Genomic DNA, 19241 nt, shown 5'->3' on the forward strand with positions numbered 1-19241 from the left:
CTGGAATCACCTTCTGTTCCCCCCGACCAGAGGGAGCCTAGGGCTTCGCCACCCCCCACTCCGGCCTATCTCCCAGCCTTATCTTCCCAGCTCTGCAGCCTGACCCCTGCCCCCACACCGAACCGCACCCTTTGCCCAGCTGCCCTCCACGCCTCCCAACTCCCAGGGTGGTTCCTTGGGTTCCCAACTCTGAGGTTGGACCCATGAACCACGAATTGGACCAGCTTGACCTGAAAGCTGGGACAGGTCCCCAGACTTGGGGCACCGGGGGTGGCCTCTGAGGCCTGGGGCGGAGTCCAGGCCTCCGCCACAACGCCCAGCGGTGCGCTCGGGCGGATCAGGGCGTCCGTGGTGTGTTGGCAGATGCGCGGTTGGATCAGAGCCGCGCCAGAAGAGGGGACCCGGGAGGGGGCTGGGGAGGACTTGCAGTGAACGGAAGAGAAACCGGGGCTGACTGAGCGCTCAGCGGATGGTGCTAGGTTCAAAGGCAAGAGATAAAGCACAGACAAGAAACCTGCGGCTGGATTCCTCCAAGGCGCGCCTCGGGGGAGGGGGGAGGCGGGGCTGGAGGCGGGGCCTGTGGTGCAGGGAGGGGGTCCAGGAAGCGGCCTAGTCGCACGGAAGGGGCCGAGCTCCGCTAGGACCCCGCGCCCCGCTGGGCTCAACCGGTCCCCGCCCAGGCCCCGCCCTCCAGGCCCCGCCCCCGATCCCGCCCCGCGCTCCCCTAAAGCCTGCTTCCTCGCCCCCGGCCGAGGCGGTGCCCGGAGCAGAGTCCGGTTGCGTGGTGCGGGCAATACGCGTGTCCTTCTCCTCTGCATCTGCGCCAGGCGCGCTCTCTCCCGCCCCGCCGCCGGCCCCCGGTGCGCCCGGCCGCCTGAGCCCCCAGGTAAGCGAACCCCCCGCGCCCCGAACGCGGACCGGAACGCCGCTCTCGCGGAGAGCTCCGGCCCCGCCTCCAAGGCCATGGCGCCCGCGGCGGCCCCCAGACGCATGCAGTCCCCCATCAACTCGCCCGGGCCGGCCTCTCGGGGCTTCCCATCTGGTCCCAGGCCGCCTCCCCAATAGAGCCCAGCTCCCCCGAGGGCCCGGGCGCCGCGAGCGCCCGAGGACGCGGCTGCGTAACGGTCGGGCCGGAGTGGGGACGAGCCTAGCACGGTGACGCGGGGGAATCCGGATGCGTGAACGCGAGGACCGCGACGGGGGGTGTCGGTCCGTCACCAGAGAATCCATACCTAAGGGGTGCCACCGACGTGCCAGGTCTGGGGATGCAGCCGGGGCCCTGGCCTCGGAGCCCGCAGCCCGGCCGCGTGGACGGCTGGGACCCGCGGAAACAGACACAGATCATTCCAGCCATGCTAAGTGCGGGGAAGACAACACATCTGGGAGATGGGTTAGGGTCGGGGAGGCATTCTCGGAGAAGGTGTCATCCGGGCCTGAGGGGACCAGCCAGAGAGGAGTTTTTAGGCCCAGAAAACAGCAAAAGATTCTGAGGCAGGGCCCAGACTGGTGTGTTTGCTGAGCGGAAAAGAGGCCAGCGTGGCTGAAGTGCAGTGAGCTGGGGATCCGAGGTGAGAAGAGGTTGGCCCCCGGGCCACGAAGATAACGAGGCGGATGTGGATTCCGTTCTCAAGTCTGTGGTGACCACGTAGGCTTAGAACAAAGTGAGTGACCGGGTCCACTTGTGTCTTAAGAAGAGCCAGCAGCTGCTGTGGCCAAAAGAGACCGGAGGAGACCCTGGAGGAGGCCGCTGGTTTGGACCCGACAGGAAGGGGGGGATGGAAAGTGGGTGAATTTGGGTTCTTTTTGTCAGAAGAACATTGCCTGCATTCCCTGCCTGCTCAGAAGTGGGGCAGGAAGGAAAGTGCACGGAAGAGATTTCTGGCACCGGCAGCTGGGAGTGTGGAAGGATAGGAAAACTGAGGGAGAAACAGATCTGAGGTTGTGAAGCTGTTGTGACTGAGTCCGATTTCCAAAACCTGTGAGATCCCACCTGAGGGGGAAGGTGCCTGAGGACCTGACTCTGAACCCAGGCCTAAGTCCAAGGTGACTGAGTGCAAGGGGGCAACCTGGATCTGTTGTTTGGGGCCACCTGAAAAAGAAATTCTGGAGGGTAGGTTTGTCTTTGAAGTCCCCCCACCCCACCCCAAGTCCCTAGCCTCAACTCAGCCCCCTTCCAGAAGGAGCTGCTGTGAATAAACTTGACAGTGGTGGGAGTGCCCGGAGCCTCACTCAGCGCAGCTGGGTCCCTGTAGGCCCAGCCAGGCTGCAGGGAGGAGGCAGTTGGGACCTTCCTTGCCTGCCCTCCCAGCTCACCTACTCCCAGCTGGGAGCCTTGGTCGTTGAATTGGCCTTGGGGCCCCAGAGAAAGTTTTCTGGACTTCAGTTTGCCCATCGATAAAATGGGTCAATAGTACCTGTATCTGGAAGTGTTGTTCTGATCAATGGAAGTCTCGGCTATGAAATAGGAAAGGGCTTGGCCAATCCCAGGGGCAGCCTTACGCCTCTGCCTCAGGGGATGGAGGAGGGCTGCAGCACCGGTGGGAGTTCTGGGCCGGGAGTTCTGGGCCCGGTGAGCCTCTATTTCCTGCTCTGAGAAATGGGAGGAAGGTATAAGGGCGTCCACCTCCAGAACCCACAGTCTGCAGACTGAATGAGTTAGGCGTGTAAAGTGTTCAGTTGGCCCAGCGCCTGGTGTGAAGTGGTCACTGGGCACAGGAGCCGCTGGGATGAGTGTAGTCGGCCGCGGGGAGCTGGCTAGGGCTCACTCCTCCCACCACCCCTGGGATGCCCACAGGAAGGCAGGCACCAGGGGGCACACTCCTCTCTTATCTGGGTACCACAGGCTTTCCCTTTCCGGCTGTCTGGAAGCGGCCTCTGACCTTGTCCTGCTAGTTTGAATGTAGTGCTCTCAGGCTAGTGACTTCACCTCCTGGTTCAATTTCTTTACCTATAACATGGGAATAACAGCAATCATTACCTGAGAGGTATCCGGCTGGTAATAAGCACCTGGGAAAGCAGAGGGGATGCCCGGGTGGAAGCAGGGGGAGCCCAGAGAAGTGACCTGATTCAGCCTCTGGAAGGGTGGGGGAAGCTTTCTCGTAGGAGGTGACCATCTGCCAGGTTACTAAGGATTTTTAAGAGTTCACGGGCAGAGAGACCAGTGAACAAAGATGTGGAGGGGAAGCACCACAGCGTACATGGGAGGGGCTGCAGGCAGGAGCCAGGAAATCAGCATGGGAGTGACTGCACTGGTCCAGACCCTGATGAGGCTGGACCAGGTGGAGGTGTGGATGAGAGAAGTGGGTGGATCCTGGATAGACTTGAAGTTGAGGATGGGGTGGGGATGGAGTAGCCACTGATGGGGCAGCAGGTTCAGGTGCAAGTCAGCAGTCTATTTCCCAGCATCTGGAAATTGTGATGCCACTAGACACCCAGGTGGAGACCAGGTGTGGGGGGGAGCCTAGAGCTTGGGAGACATCCCCACCCTGGTGGGATGGATTGGAGAGAGGGTGGAAGGAAAGAAACCAGGAGTGGGTGGCAAACCAGAAGCCGAGGGAGCAAGGGCTTCAAAGTGGAAGATGAGGTCAGTCTCAGCCATGTCTCTGAATCCCCTGCTTGAATGATTTCTCCCCATGGCAGGGGTCTTACTCCCTTATTTGGTTGCCGTTCCTTCCCCAATGCCCAAGCCATTCAGACTGGGCTTCTTTTTGCTATCCTTGAATCGGCCCCTCAGACCCAGCCTGGCTCTGACCAGATTGACATAGAGGAGGCCTTTCTCCGTCTGTCTGGCCTTTGTACCTTTGTTAACATGATCCTGTCACACCAGTTCTCCACACTGAACCAGCAGTATCTCATCTCTCTCCCCGCTTCCTCCTAGGCTCCCCAAACCATATTTTGCTTCAGGGCCCCATGACTGTATCCAAGGAGGGGTCAGGCCCCTGCCAGCGAGCCCCTGAAGATCCCCCCCACTACCCTGTGCTTGACCCCAGCTCCCCCCCACCCTGTCATTGATTCATTCAGCACGTACTTCTGAAGCACCTATGCTGGGAGGCACTGGGGACTAGCAGTGAACAAAATGAAGCTTCCCTGCTGCCCACCCCCCCCACCTCATGGATGGAGCCGACGTTCTGGGAGGGGGGCAGCCGGGAGAGGGAAGAAACCTGAAGGATGAGAAGGAGCCAGCCAGCTGGACATCTGGAGAAAGAGCATTTCAGGCAGAGGGACTAGCATGTGCAAATGTCCTGAGGCACGACCCGGCCTGGCATGTTGTAGGTATAGCCGAGAGGCCACTGTGGCTGGAGCAGAGTGAGCCAGGGGGAGAGTGGGGAGAGGGGCGGATGAAGAGACTGAGGGTCCTCAGGGCCCCTCAATCCAACAATTGCAGACCCTGGTCGGGCCTTTGCTTGAGGGGTGCAAGGTTGTTGGGCCCCCCTGCTGCGCGGTTTGCAGGGGTGTTGCTTTGGTGTGTTGTCGCCTGTGTGGTGTGGTCAGTGCACCCTGAAGGCGGAGGAGGCTGGCAGGAGGAAGGAAGAGAAGGCCAGCCCTTTCCTGGTGGGCAAAGCTTCTCCCCTTCCCCCTGCACGTGGTGGGGGGCTCAGCTGACCTGGGAGGCTCCCTGGGGGGGCTGGAGGGAATGGAAGGAAGTAGCCAGGGAGAGGGTGCTGATGGAGACAGAGAAGGGGGCCAGGGAGGTGGAGGAGGTGCAGAGCCCAGAGCTGGGTGTTGGGGCAGGATGTTCTCAGGGAGGTGACCGGAGATGGTAGGCAGGGGCCTGGCTGGGCCTCAAAGATGAGCAGCAAAAACCAGAACAGGTGTGTTTTGAGGATGGCCCCTCCACCAGCCTGCTGTCACTCCCTTTCCAGGTGTAGGAGAAAAGACTCAGCATCCCTCCCCATCCCACCCCCCACCCCCGTGGACAAGGACCTGGTCACCTGGGCCTGCTCAACCTTCCCACCCCCACCCCCCAACTCATCCAGGTATGCACCAAACCCCTCCAGTTTCAAAGGCTTCACAGAGGGGATTCGGACACTTGGGTGTCGGCACCTAGATCAGTGGTTCTGTTGAGCCCAGACACTGTGGCCAGGACCATTCCCCAACCCCCTCCAAATTGGGGATGGGTGCACCTAAGGGCACCTCCCTTTGGCCCTGGCTCAGCACTTTTTTTCTTCTTAGGCTGCGCTGCCCACAGCATGCGGGATCTTAGTTCCCCAACCAGGGATCAAACCCGTGCCCCCTGCTTTGGGAGGGCGGAGTCTTAACCACTGGACCGCCAGGGAAGTCCTCTTGGCTCAGCTTTGACCGTGATCCTGGCAGGAGTGATGGGGCCACAGCTGGATCAAGGCTAACCTATCGGGAGATGGCAGCGGACAAGGGCAGTGACAGGAGGGGAGAGCAAGCAGGACAAGCTCTGGAAATGTCAGCCTCTGGGTGTCATTTCTCCGTCTGAGCTGTTGGCTACGGCAGGTCTAAATATAAGGTTGTCGCCTCCCTGCCCTCACCTCTCTTCACTCCCCGCTCAGTTCCAGCCCCAGGGGCCTCGTCTTCTATGCCTTGAATCAACTAGGCTTGGTCCTGCCTCAAGGCCTTTGCACAGGCTGTTCCCGCTTGTTAGAATGCTCTATCCCCACGGCCTCCTCCCTCATCTCTTTTTTTTTAAAATAAATTATTTATTTTTGGTTACTTGGGTCTTCGTTGCTGCGCGCAGGCTTTCTCTAGTTGCGGCGAGTGGGGCCTACTCTTTGTTGCCGTGCGTGGGTTTCTCCTTGCGGTGGCTTCTCTTGTTGTGGAGCACGGGCTCTAAGCACACGGGCTTCAGTAGCTGTGGCACGTGGGCTCAGTAGTTGTGGCTCGCGGGCTTAGTTGCTCCGCGGCCTGTGGGATCTTCCCGGACCAGGGCTCGAACCCATGTCCACTGCAGGGGCAGGCAGATTCTTAACCACTGCGCCACCAGGCAAGTCCCTGGGCCGCAGATTTTAAGGCAGTTCTTGGAGGAGGTGTCAGGCTGTCCTGAGGTGTCTGCTTCCTCTAACTTTGTTCTTCTCACTGGCAAAGTAGTGACTCTGAATTCTGAAACGGTCACCTTTTTTACACAACCAAATTCATGTGACTCCAGACACATGTTGCAGTTTATGGAATAGGATGCCTTTATTTGACCTCAGAGCCTGTATGAAGAGCCCAGGGAGCAAACCTGAGTTGTGGGTCCTAGCTTCGGTGAAGTTGACTCTGAGGGTTAAGGATTTTCAGGATCTTTTCCAGGGGTACAGCATGAAAGTCTCGGTGCTTGAGTTGATAAAATTAGGCAGATGCTTGTGGTGACTTCTGCTAGCCAAATAGGCTGCAGGTGCTTGCCTGTTTCAACCTGTTTCAACCTATGACAGCATTCAGCCAGGACTCTGAGATGAACCAACTGAAATTTTGGAATTCGCTGAAAAGTCATGCCTTCGGACCTTGGGAAGTCTAAAAAGGACACGAGACGGCTTCCCTGGTGGCACAGTGGTGACCAGTGCAGGGGACATGGGTTCGAGCCCTGGTCCGGGAAGATCCCACATGCCGCGGAGCAACTAAGCCCATGCGCCACAGCTACTGAGCCTGCACTCTAGAGCCCACGAGCCACAACTACAGAGCCTGTGAGCCACGACTACTGAAGCCCACACGCCTAGAGCCTGTGCTCCGCAACAAGAGAAGCCACCACAATGAGAAGCCCGCGCACCACAACAAAGAGCAGCACTCGTTCGCTGCAGCTAGAGAAAGCCTGCGCGCAGCAACGAAGACCCAATGCAGCCAAAAACAAATAAATAAAATAAATAAATTTATTTAAAAAATAAAAAGGGCATGAGGCATTTGCATACAAGCCTTGCTCATATATTACCTAGAGACTGGTCACAGAATATTGAGAAACCATCACTGCAGCCATGGCTTTCATTCAGAGTAGTTCTTTACAGAGAAACAGAGGCTAGCTGTCTCTCTCTGATTACTGAAATATTCTCTGATCACTCCCCTTTGTAAATGTTACCAGCATTTGTTTGTATTTTGCCTAGACATTCTCCATTGCCTTGCCCATGCTGATTTAACTTGGCTCCTCTGAGGAGGTAATTTTTGAGCTTGAGGCCTGAGTTGGAGCTGGTGGTGGACACCCACAGGAAGTGGAATTTGTTGATTGCCTCCCCTCCAGATCCCTCTCTCCACTGGGGAGACAGACACATCCCTGGGCAGTTACAATGCAGAATAACCTGGGCCAAACAGAGGGACCACAGGCTCTCCGACCCAGCCTGGCAGTCCTGGAAGACTTCCTGGAAGCAGTGACAGGCAAGCTGCTTACTTGAAAGGTTAGGGGAAGGTGAATAGTGATCCAGGTGGAGGAAATAGCCTAGACAAAAGCTATTGCATTGGGAGTTCCCTGCCGGTCCGGTGGTTGGGACTCCACACTTTCACTCCTGAGGGCCTGGGTTCGATCCCTGGTCGGGGAACTTCAATCCTGCAAGCTGAGCAGCATGGCCAAAAAAAAAAAAAATTAGGCATCTGGGTACTGCATTACAGCGATGTTTCTGAGATATGAACAGACCCTGGGAATCAGGCCATGGACACTAGGCTGAGAACCGGGGAGTCTGGTAGCTGCAGGAGGTCAGCAGGGTAGAGGGGGCGTGGGCAGGGCCAGATCACAAAGACCTTGGTGATGAGTGCCAGGCGCAGAGGGAGGGGTGCCCCCCAATGCGGGCCCCCTCTCCAGGGTGGGGGAGGGACAGGCTTGTAGAGTGAGCCTCTGTGGGGTTGCTGAGAGAGGGATGGATGGGAAAGAGGAAGTGCTTAGTCCCCAGTTACACAAACCCCCGGTTCTTTTTTTTTTTTACACCCCTGGTTCTTAAAGGGCCCACGGACAGACTCCCCCTGGGGACCCTTCCCTGCGCCACCCCTGATGAGCCATCTCACACATGCCCTGCTTGGCTCCCCGCCCTACCTAGGTGGGCAGGCAGGCACTGGGGTGATAACTCCTTCAGTGAAGGCGCTGCTAGCCTGAGGCCACCCCCCAGGAGCAGATCCTCCCAGCCTGGCTTACTCTGAAGTTCACAGTTAGCCTCTGTCCTCTGGGACCCTGACAGGTCTGCAGGCCCCTGTTCAGCTGCATGTCAAGTCAGGGGGTACTGGGGCTCCCGACTCTTGAGGCCACGCCCTCTCCCCATCCATCTTCACCCCTCTTCCTTCTCAAATGATGCCTTCTCCGAGTCCCCCATGCAGAATTTGCCCAAAAAGAAGATCTTCTGGTCCTGTCCCACCCCTGGGCTGTGTGTCCCCAAATTCCTGCCCAAGCCAGTTCCCAGATCAGGCTGCCCACCCCAACATGCTCTAGCCCCACCCCCTGAAGACACCCCTACCCAGCCATGCTTCCCAGCCCCCATCACCTCCCAGACGCCAGCCACTAGGGACTTCTTGGGGCAGAACTTTGCTAATCTGAAATCCCAAGGACAGCCCACGTGCCGGGGTTGTTCACAGGAGAATCACCCCCTTTTGGGGACATCGAGGCCCAAGGGTCCTATTACTGCCCCTGTGTCTTTAAGGCTCAGGTGACAGGCACTTGTCAACTTTCCCTTGAACAAGGAGGGCTCAGACCTGGGCTGGTAGGCTCTCCAGAGTTCAGTACCAGCCAGGACCGAATGTCATCTTATTTTCCTCGTGTTTGCTTTATGGCCACTGTCTGCACATGATGCTGAGAAGCTGGCTTTCTCTTTCTCTTTTTTTTTTTCCATTATAGTTTATTGCAAGATATTGAATATAGTTTCCTGTGCTATACAGTAGGTCTTTGTTGTTTATATATAGTAGTTTGTATCTGCTAAGTTCAAACTCCTAATTTATACCTCCCCCCACCTCTTCCCCCTTTGGTAACTAAATTTGTTTTCTATGTGTGTGTCTGTTTCTGTTTTGTAAATAAGTTCATCTGTATCATTTTTTTTAGATTCCACACATAAGTGATATAAAATATTTGTCTTTGACTTACTTCACTTAGTGTGATAACCTAAGGGCCATCCATGTTGCTGCAAATGGCAATGTTTCATTCTTTTTTATGGCTGAGTAATATTCCATTGTATATATGCAAGGCATCTTCTTTATCCATTCATCTGTCGATGGACACTTAGGTTGCTTCCATGTCTTGGCTCTTGTGAATAGTGCTGCTATGAACATAGGGGTGCATGTATCTTTTTTTTTTTTTTTTTTTTTTGCAGTATGCGGGCCCCTGACCGTTGTGGCCTCTCCCGCCGCGGAGCACAAGCTCCGGATGCGCAGGCTCAGCGGCCACCGCTCACGGGCCCAGCCGCTCTGCAGCATATGGGATCTTCCCGGACCCGGGAAGAACCCAGGGCACGAACCTGCATCCCCTGCATCAGCAGGTGGACTCCCAACCACTGCGCCACCAGGGAAGCCCATCTTTTTGAATTATAGTTTTGTCCAGATATATGCCCAGGAGTGGGATTGCTGGATCATATGGCAACTCTATTTTTAGTTTTTTGAGGAACCTCCCTACCTGTTCTCCATTGTGGCTGCACCAATTCACATTCCCACCAACAGTGTAGGAGGGTTCCCTTTTCTCCACGCCCTCTCTAACGCTGGCTTTCTCTTTCGGAGAAGGAGATGTGGATGGAGGGAGGCAGCCTGGGCAAAACCCGGAGGCAGAGAGACCAGGGCAGAGGTGGCCACAGTGATTGAGATGAGAGACGGGGCCTCGTCAGTGGGAATTGAGCAGAGAAGGGACTCGCTTGATTGTTATGGGGGAGATGGATGCAATTGTGGGACCTGGTGAGTAGCTGAGTATCCAGGGTGATGGGGGTGGTTAGGTGGGATTGGGATGACTCCAGATTCCTGTCCCCAAAGACTGGGTGCATGGTGGAATCTTAGCCAAGAAGCATGCTCAGGGTGGAGGATAACTTGAGTGTGATATATCTGGGCGAAGCATAGCTAGGCAGTGTTGGGTTAGCCGGTTTGGCATGGGGGAGAAACCTGGCAACTGCAGGAATCTGGAAAACCAAAGCACAGGCACACTGATTGTGGCTTCCGGGTGGGTGAGATTTCCCAGGGAGAAAAGCTGGTATGCGAGGGTGCAGGACTGGCATCATTTAGGGCCAAAGGAGAAGAAACACAACTTGAATTAGGTTAGGCAGGATGCCACGGTTGTTAGGAGAGACAGACAGGGGGGCAGATATACTACTAGGAGGTCAGGAATCCATGGACAGAGAATTGACCACTGGGATTGGCCTGGGCCAGGGGGCGGTCACCGGTGACCCAGGCAAAGTCCAAAGTAGTGAAGCAGAGATGGGGAGAAGCACAGTCATAAAGGCAGCAGGTCCTGTTTTCCAAGAATGCGTAGGCTGCCGCTGCTGGACTTAGGTTCCTTGAGCCTGTGTCCATCTAGAACGCTGGGTGGTATTGAGCTAAGTTCACGTGCAGCCTGGCCATTTACCAACTGTGTGACCCTGGGATGATAAGTCAGTTCATCCGTGCCATGGGGGCAGTAACTGCATCTCCCTTGGAGTGCAGGGAGGTGGGCGCTTGGGGCAGTTGGCATGGGGCCTTCCTGGAGCTAGCGTCTTTGGCAATACCTGGGCTGGCACCAACACCGGTGTGTTGAGCAATCGCTGCTATGGGTGTGAACAAGGCCTGCTGTCCCAGGAAGCAGTTTGGCTTTTGCTCCTACTTCATTCTACCTGAAACCACCTCCATGAATGCTGTCATCTAGGGGCAACAGAGGGGCCCAGCAGCCAGCTGGTGGGAGAAGTAGGGCAGGTGTTAGACCAGTTTGGGCAGAGGTGGGATGCCATCAGAGTACAGCCTGCAGCCCACAGTTCCCTCCATCCTGGAAGGTGGGTAGCAGCAGCATCTTGGGGGCTGACCTTGACTGGGAATTAGTTTCATAAATGGTGAGCCGGGAATGGGGGGCTGCTTGCCAGCCAGAAGTGCCCCCTCTGAACCCTTATTTCCTCTCATCAACCACCCCTTCATTGGAAACCTTTTCTTTTTTCTTGTACAAATATAGTTTTCTATTTAAAAAGTCACCCTTGGGCTTCCCTGGTGGCACAGTGGTTAAGAATCCTCCTGCCAATGCAGGGGACACGGGTTCGAGCCCTGGTCCGGGAAGATCACACATGCCGCGGAGCAGCTAAGCCCGTGCGGCACAACTACTGAGCCTACGTTCGAGAGCCCGCGAGCCACAACCACTGAGCCCGTGTGCCACAACCACTGAAGCCCGCGCGCCTAGAGCCCATACTCTGCAACAAGAGAAGCCACCGCAATGAGAAGCCCACGCACCGCAACGAAGAGTAGGCCCTGCTTGCCACAACTAGAGAAAGCCCGAGCGCAGCAACAAAGACCCAACGCAAAAAAAAAAAAAAAAGTCACCCTTAATATATCCACACACTGGAATGTTGTTCAGCCTTAAAAAGGAAGGAGATTCTGACACCTGCTACACCATGGATGAGCCATGAGGATATGATGCTCGGTGAGGTAAACCAGACACAGAAGGGAAATACTGTTTGATTCCACTCATAGGAGGTCCCTAGAGTCAAGTCTGTAGAGACAGAAAGTAGGATGATGGGAGCTAGGGGCTGGGAGAGGGGGAAGCGGGGTTAGTGTTTAATGGGGTCAGAGTTTCAGTTTTGCAAGATGAAGAGAGTTCTGGAGATGGATGGTGGGGTTGGTTGCCCAACAATGACTATACCTAATGCCACGGAACTGTACACTTAAAAAAGGTTAGGATGGTAAATTTTTGTTACGTGTATTTTACAGTTTTTTAAAAAATTCGTCACCCTGAAACATACTTCTTGTAAAAATCAGAGCATCACAAAACAAGCTCACCAGCACTGCCCTCCCTCACCCTCCTGATAGAATAACTCTACTGAGTGTGGACCATATCCTCAGAGCACACCAATTACTTGTTGGATCTTTTGATATTGTCCCAAGGTCACTGAGACTCTGTACATTTTTTTAAATTGTGATAAAATACACATAGCCTAAACATTTACCATTTTTTTTTTTTTTTTTGCTGTACGCGGGCCTCTCACTGCTGTGGCCTCTCCCGCTGCGGAGCACAGGCTCCGGACACACAGGCTGCGCGGCCATGGCTCGCGGGCCCAGCCGCTCCGCGGCATGTGGGATCTTCCGGGATCGGGGCATGAACCCATGTCCCCTGCATCGGCAGGCGGACTCTCAACCACTGCGCCACCAGGGAAGCCCAACATTTACCATTTTTAACTGCATGACTCAGTAGCATTAAGTACGTTCACAACCTTGTGCAGCCACCACTGTCCATTTCCAGATACACATTTTTATTTAATCTTTATTTTTTTCTTCTCTCTTCTTCTGTTCGTTATTTTCTATTATCTCTCTCCAAACTAGTTAGCTCTGTCTTCTACAATCCCCAATCAGCTATCAACCCCACAGTGGGAAAAATTTTTTTTTGCTTTTTCTCTGGATAAATAACGCTTTCTTCTTTTTTTTCCCTTGCACCATGTGTATTGCATTTTATTTATTTATTTTTTAAGGTATAGTTGATGTACAATATTGTACATTTAAGGTGTACAACATAGTGATTCACAATTTTTAAAGGTTATACTCCATTTATTCTTTTTTTTTTTTTGCGGTACGCGGGCCTCTCACTGCTGTGGCCTCTCCCGTTGCGGAGCACAGGCTCCAGACGCGCAGGCTCAGCGGCCATGGCTCACGGGCCCAGCCGCTCCGCGGCATATGGGATCCTCCTGGACCGGGGCACGAACCCGTATCCCCTGCATCGGCAGGCGGACTCTCAACCACCGCGCCACCAGGGAGGCCCTCCATTTATTCTTATTATAAAATATTGGCTATGTTCCCTGTGTTGTACAATACATCCTTGTAGCTTATTTATTTTATATATAGTAGTTTGTACCTATTAATCCCCTACCCCTGTCTTGCCCCTCTCCCCTTCCCTCTTCCCACAGGTAACCACTAGTTTGTTCTCTGTATCTGTGAGTTTGTTTCTTTTGTGTTATATTCACTAGCTTATTTTGTTTTTTAGATTTCACATATAAGTGATATCATACAGCATTTGTCTTTGTCTGACTTACTTCACTAAGCATAATACCCTCCAAGTCCATCCATGTTGTTGCAAATGGCAAAATTTCATTCTTTTTCATGGCTGAGTCCACAGTGAATTTTTTACTTCAAATACTGTATTTTTCAGTTTTAGAATCCCTATTTGGTGCATTTTTATAATTTCTGCTTCCCTGCTGAGGTTTCTTTTTTTTTTTTCTTTTTTTTTTCTTTATAACAAATTTAATCAGTTATACATATACATATGTTCCCATATCCCCTCCCTTTTGCGCCTCCCTCCCACCCTCCCTATCCCACCCCTCCAGGCGGTCACAAAGCACCGAGCTGATCTCCCTGTGCTATGCGGCTGCCTCCCGCTAGCTATCTACCTTACGTTTGGTAGTGTATATGTGTCCATGCCTCTCTCTCACTTTGTCACAGCTTACCCTTCCCCCTCCCCATATCCTCAAGTCCATTCTCTAGTAGGTCTGTGTCTTTATTCCTGTCTTACCCCTATGTTCTTCATGACATTTTTTTTCTTAAATTCCATATATATGTGTCAGCATACAGTATTTGTCTTTCTCTTTCTGACTTACTTCACTCTGTATGACAGGCTCTAGGTCCATCCACCTCATTACAAATAGCTCAATTTCGTTTCTTTTTATGGCTGAGTAATATTCCATTGTATATATGTGCCACATCTTCTTTACCCATTCATCCGATGATGGACACTTAGGTTGTTTCCATCTCCGGGCTATTGTAAATAGGGCTGCTATGAACATTTTGGTACATGTCTCTTTTTGAATTATGGTTTTCTCAGGGTATATGCCCAGTAGTGGGATTGCTGGGTCACATGGTAGTTCTATTTGTAGTTTTTTAAGGAACCTCCATACCGTTCTCCATAGTGGCTGTACCAATTCACATTCCCACCAGCAGTGCAAGAGTGTTCCCTTTTTTCCACACCCTCTCCAGCATTTATTGTTTCTAGATTTTTTGATGATGGCCATTCTGACTGGTGTGAGATGATATCTCATTGTAGTTTTGATTTGCATTTCTCTAATGAGTAAAGATGTTGAGCATCCTTTCATGTGTTTGTTGGCAGTCTGTATATCTTCTGTGGAGAAATGTCTATTTAGGTCTTCTGCCCATTTTTGGATTGGGTTGTTTGTTTTTTTGTTATTGAGCTGCATGAGCTGCTTATAAATTTTGGAGATTAATCCTTTGTCAGTTGCTTCATTTGCAAATATTTTCTCCCATTCTGAGGGTTGTCTTTTGGTCTTGTTTACGGTTTCCTTTGCTGTGCAAAAGCTTTGAAGTTTCATTAGGTCCCATGTGTTTATTTTTGTCTTTATTTCCATTTCTCTAGGAGGTGGGTCAAAAAGGATCTTGCTGTGATTTATGTCATAGAGTGTTCTGCCTATGTTTTCCTCTAAGAGTTTGATAGTGTCTGGCCTTACATTTAGGTCTTTAATCCATTTTGAGCTTATTTTTGTGTATGGTGTTAGGGAGTGATCTAATCTCATACTTCTACATGTCCCTGTCCAGTTTTCCCAGCACCACTTATTGAAGAGACTGTCCTTTCTCCACTGTACATTCCTGCCTCCTTTATCAAAGGTAAGGTGACCATATGTCTGTGGGTTTATCTCTGGGCTTTCTATCCTGTTCCATTGATCTATCTTTCTGTTTTTGTGCCAGTACCATACTGTCTTGATTACTGTAGCTTTGTAGTATAGTCTGAAGTCAGGGAGCCTGATTCCTCCAGCTCCATTTTTCATTCTCAAGATTGCTTTGGCTATTCGGGGTCTTTTGTGTTTCCATACAAATTGTGAAATTTTTTGTTCTAGTTCTGTGAAAAATGCCAGTGGTAGTTTGATAGGGATTGCATTGAATCTGTAGATTGCTTTGGGTAGTAGAGTCATTTTCACAATGTTGATTCTTCCAATCCAAGAACATGGTACGTCTCTCCATCTATTTGTATCATCTTTAATTTCTTTCATCAGTGTCTTATAATTTTCTGCATACAGGTCTTTTGTTTCCTTAGGTAGGTTTATTCCTAGATATATTATTCTTTTTGTTGCAATGGTAAATGGGAGTGTTTCCTTGATTTCACTTTCAGATTTTTCATCATTAGTATATAGGAATGCCAGAGATTTCTGTGCATTAATTTTGTATCCTGCAACTTTACCAAATTCATTGATTAGCTCTAGTAGTTTTCTGGTAGCATCTTTAGGATTCTCTATGTATAGTATCATGTCATCTGCAAACAGTGACAGCTTTACTTCTTCTTTTCCGATGTGGATTCCTTTTATTTCCTTTTCTTCTCTGATTGCTGTGGCTAAAACTTCCAAAACTAGGTTGAATAAGAGTGGTGAGAGTGGGCAACCTTGTCTTGTTCCTGATCTTAGTGGAAATGGTTTCAGTTTTTCACCATTGAGGACGATGCTGGCTGTGGGTTTGTCATACATGGCCTTTATTATGTTGAGGAAAGTTCCCTCTATGCCTACTTTCTGCAGGGTTTTTATCATAAATGGGTGTTGAATTTTGTCGAAAGCTTTCTCTGCATCTATTGAGATGATCATATGGTTTTTCTCCTTCAATTTGTTAATATGGTGTATCACGTTGATTGATTTGCGTATATTGAAGAATCCTTGCATTCCTGGAATAAACCCCACTTGATCATGGTGTATGATCCTTTTAATGTGTTGTTGGATTCTGTTTGCTAGTATTTTGTTGAGGATTTTTGCATCTATGTTCATCAGTGATATTGGCCTGTAGTTTTCTTTCTTTGTGACATCCTTGTCTGGTTTTGGTATCAAGGTGATGGTGGCCTCGTAGAATGAGTTTGGGACTGTACCTCCTTCTGCTATATTTTGGAAGAGTTTGAGAAGGATAGGTGTTAGCTCTTCTCTAAATGCTTGATAGAATTTGCCTGTGAAGCCATCTGGTCCTGGGCTTTTGTTTGTTGGAAGATTTTTTATCACAGTTTCAATTTCAGTGCTTGTGATTTGTCTGTTTATATTTTCTATTTCTTCCTGATTCAGTCTTGGCAGGTTGTGCATTTCTAAGAATTTGTCCATTTCTTCCAGGTTGTCCATTTTATTGGCATAGAGTTGCTTGTAGTAATCTCTCATGATCTTTTGTATTTCTGCAGTGTCAGTTGTTACTTCTCCTTTTTCATTTCTAATTCTACTGATTTGAGTCTTCTCCCTTTTTTTCTTGATGAGTCTGGCTAATGGTTTATCAATTTTGTTTATCTTCTCAAAGAACCAGCTTTTAGTTTTATTGATCTTTGCTATCGTTTCCTTCATTTCTTTTTCATTTATTTCTGATCTGATTTTTATGATTTCTTTCCTTCTGCTAACTTTGGGATGTTTTTGTTCTTCTTTCTCTAATTGCTTTAGGTGCAAGGTTAGGTTGTTTATTCGAGATGTTTCCTGTTTCTTAAGGTGGGATTGTATTGCTATAAACTTCCCTCTTAGAACTGCTTTTGCTGCATCCCATAGGTTTTGGGTCGTCGTGTCTCCATTGTCATTTGTTTCTAGGTATTTTTTAATTTCCTCTTTGATTTCTTCAGTGATCACTTCGTTATTAAGTAGTGTATTGTTTAGCCTCCATGTGTTTGTATTTTTTACAGCTCTTTTCCTGTAATTGATATCTAGTCTCATAACATTGTGGTCGGAAAAGATACTTGATACAATTTCAATTTTCTTAAATTTACCAAGGCTTGATTTGTGACCCAAGATATGATCTATCCTGGAGAATGTTCCATGAGCACTTGAGAAAAATGTGTATTTTGTTGTTTTTGGATGGAATGTCCTATAAATATCAATTAAGTCCATCTTGTTTAATGTATCATTTAAAGCTTGTGTTTCCTTATTTATTTTCATTTTGGATGATCTGTCCATTGGTGAAAGTGGGGTGTTAAAGTCCCCTACTATGATTGTGTTACTGTCGATTTCTCCTTTTATGGCTGTTAGTATTTGCCTTATGTATTGAGGTGCTCCTATGTTTGGTGCATAAATATTTACAATTGTTATACCTTCTTCTTGGATCAATCCCTTGATCATTATGTAGTGTCCTTCTTTGTCTCTTGTAATAGTCTTTATTTTAAAGTCTATTTTGTCTGATATGAGAATTGCTACTCCAGCTTTCTTTTGGTTTCCATTTGCATGGAATATCTTTTTCCATCCCCTTACTTTCAGTCTGTATGTGTCTCTAGGTCTGAAGTGGGTCTCTTGTAGACAGCATATATATATGGGTCTTGTTTTTGTATCCATTCAGCCAATCTGTGTCTTTTGGTGGGAGCATTTAGTCCATTTACATTTAAGGTAATTATTGATATGTATGTTCCTATTCCCATTTTCTTAATTGTTTTGAGTTCGTTATTGTAGGTCTTTTCCTTCTGTTGTGTTTCTTGCCTAGAGACGTTCCTTTAGCATTTGTTGTAAAGCTGGTTTGGTGGTGCTGAACTCTCTCAGCTTTTGCTTGTCTGTAAACGTTTTAATTTCTCCATCAAATCTGAATGAGATCCTTGCTGGGTAGAGTAATCTTGGTTGCAGGTTTTTCTCCTTCATCACTTTAATTATGTCCTGCCACTCCCTTCTGGCTTGTAGAGTTTCTGCTGAGAGATCAGCTGTTATCCTGATGGGGATTCCCTTGTGTGTTATTTGTTGTTTTTGCCTTGCTGCTTTTCATATGATTTCTTTGTGTTTAATTTTTGACAGTTTGATTAATATGTGTCTTGGTGTATTTCTCCTTGGATTTATTCTGTATGGGACTCTCTGTGCCTCCTGGACTTGATTAACTATTTCCTTTCCCATATTAGGGAAGTTTTCAACTATAATCTCTTCAAATATTTTCTCAGTCCCTTTCTTTTTCTCTTCTTCTTCTGGAACCCCTATAATTTGAATGTTGGTGCGTTTAATGTTGTCCCAGAGGTCTCTGAGACTGTCCTCTGTTCTTTTCATTCTTTTTTCTTTATTTTGTTCTGCAGCAGTTATTTCCACTATTTTATCTTCCACCTCACTTATCCGTTCTTCTGCCTCAGTTATTCTGCTATTGATCCCATCTAGAGTATTTTTTATTTCATTTATTGTGTTTTTAATCGATGCTTGATTCATCTTTAGTTCTTCTAGGTCCTTGTTAATTGTTTCTTGCATTTTGTCTATTCTATTTCCAAGATTTTGGATCTTGGAAATAGAATCTTGGATCATCTTTACTATCATTATTCTGAATTCTTTTTCAGGTAGACTGCCTATTACCTCTTCATTTGTTAGGTCTGGTGGGTTTTTCTCTTGCTCCTTCTCCTGCTGTGTGTTTTTCTGTCTTCTCATTTTGCTTATGTTACTGTGTTTGGGGTCTCCTTTTTGCAGGCTGCAGGTTCGTAGTTCCCGTTGTTTTTGGTGTCTGTCCCCAGTGGCTAAGGTTGGTTTAGTGGGTTGTGTAGGCTTCCTGGTGGAGGGGACTAGTGCCTGTGTTCTGGTGGATGAGGCTGGGTCTTGTCTTTCTGGTGGGCAGGTCCATGTCTGGTGGTGTGTTTTGGGGTGTCTGCGGACTTTTTATGATTTTAGGCCACCTCTCTGCTAATGGTGGCGTTGTGTTCCTGTCTTGCTAGTTGTTTGGCACAGGGTGTCCAGCACTGTAGCTTGCTGGTCGTTGAGTGAAGCTGGGTGCTGGTGTTGAGATGGAGATCTCTGGAAGATTTCTGCCGTTTGATATTATGTGGAGCTGGGAGGTCTCTTGTGGACCAGTGTCCTGAAGTTGGCTCTCCCACCTCAGAGGCAGAGCACTGACTCCTGGCTCCTCAATTTGGGATGATTTGTTGTCCATTCATGTATTCCACAGATGCAGGGTACATCAAGTTGATTGTGGAGCTTTAATCCGCTGCTTCTGAGGCTGCTGGGAGAGGTTTCCCTTTCTCTTTGTTCTCACAGCTCCTGGGTCTCAGCTTTGGATTTGGCCCCGCCTCTGCGTGTAGGTCGCCGGAGGGCGTCTGTTCTCTGAGGTTTCTTATTTGTTCATTCATTAGGAGGTACTTTTTCTTCACATCCTTGAGTATATTTATAATAGCTGCTTCAAAGTCCTTATCTGCTCATTCCAACATCTGGGTCACCTCAAGGTCAGTCCCCATTAATCTCCTTCTTTCTTGAGTGTGGGTCATGTTTTCCTGTTTCTTCACATGTCAAGTAATTTTG

General features: G+C 49.6%; 1 protein-coding gene across 2 annotated transcripts in view; it reads left to right on the top strand.

Annotated features, from left to right (window-relative positions):
- Nucleotides 1-622: 622 nt before the first annotated feature.
- CERS4 (ceramide synthase 4) overlaps nucleotides 623-19241 on the top strand; it is a 40540-nt gene continuing 21921 nt past the window's right edge. Inside the window, exon 1 of one of the 2 annotated variants that reach the window (XM_082620248.1) lies at nucleotides 623-886. The gene's annotated coding sequence lies outside the window, so the exon portion shown is untranslated. The remainder of the gene's footprint in view (nucleotides 887-19241) is intronic. The other variant, XM_082620247.1, reaches the window with a different exon arrangement.

Source organism: Mesoplodon mirus (genome assembly GCF_964341445.2).
Source record: "Mesoplodon mirus genome assembly, chromosome: 5".
Taxonomy (NCBI): domain Eukaryota; kingdom Metazoa; phylum Chordata; class Mammalia; order Artiodactyla; family Ziphiidae; genus Mesoplodon; species Mesoplodon mirus.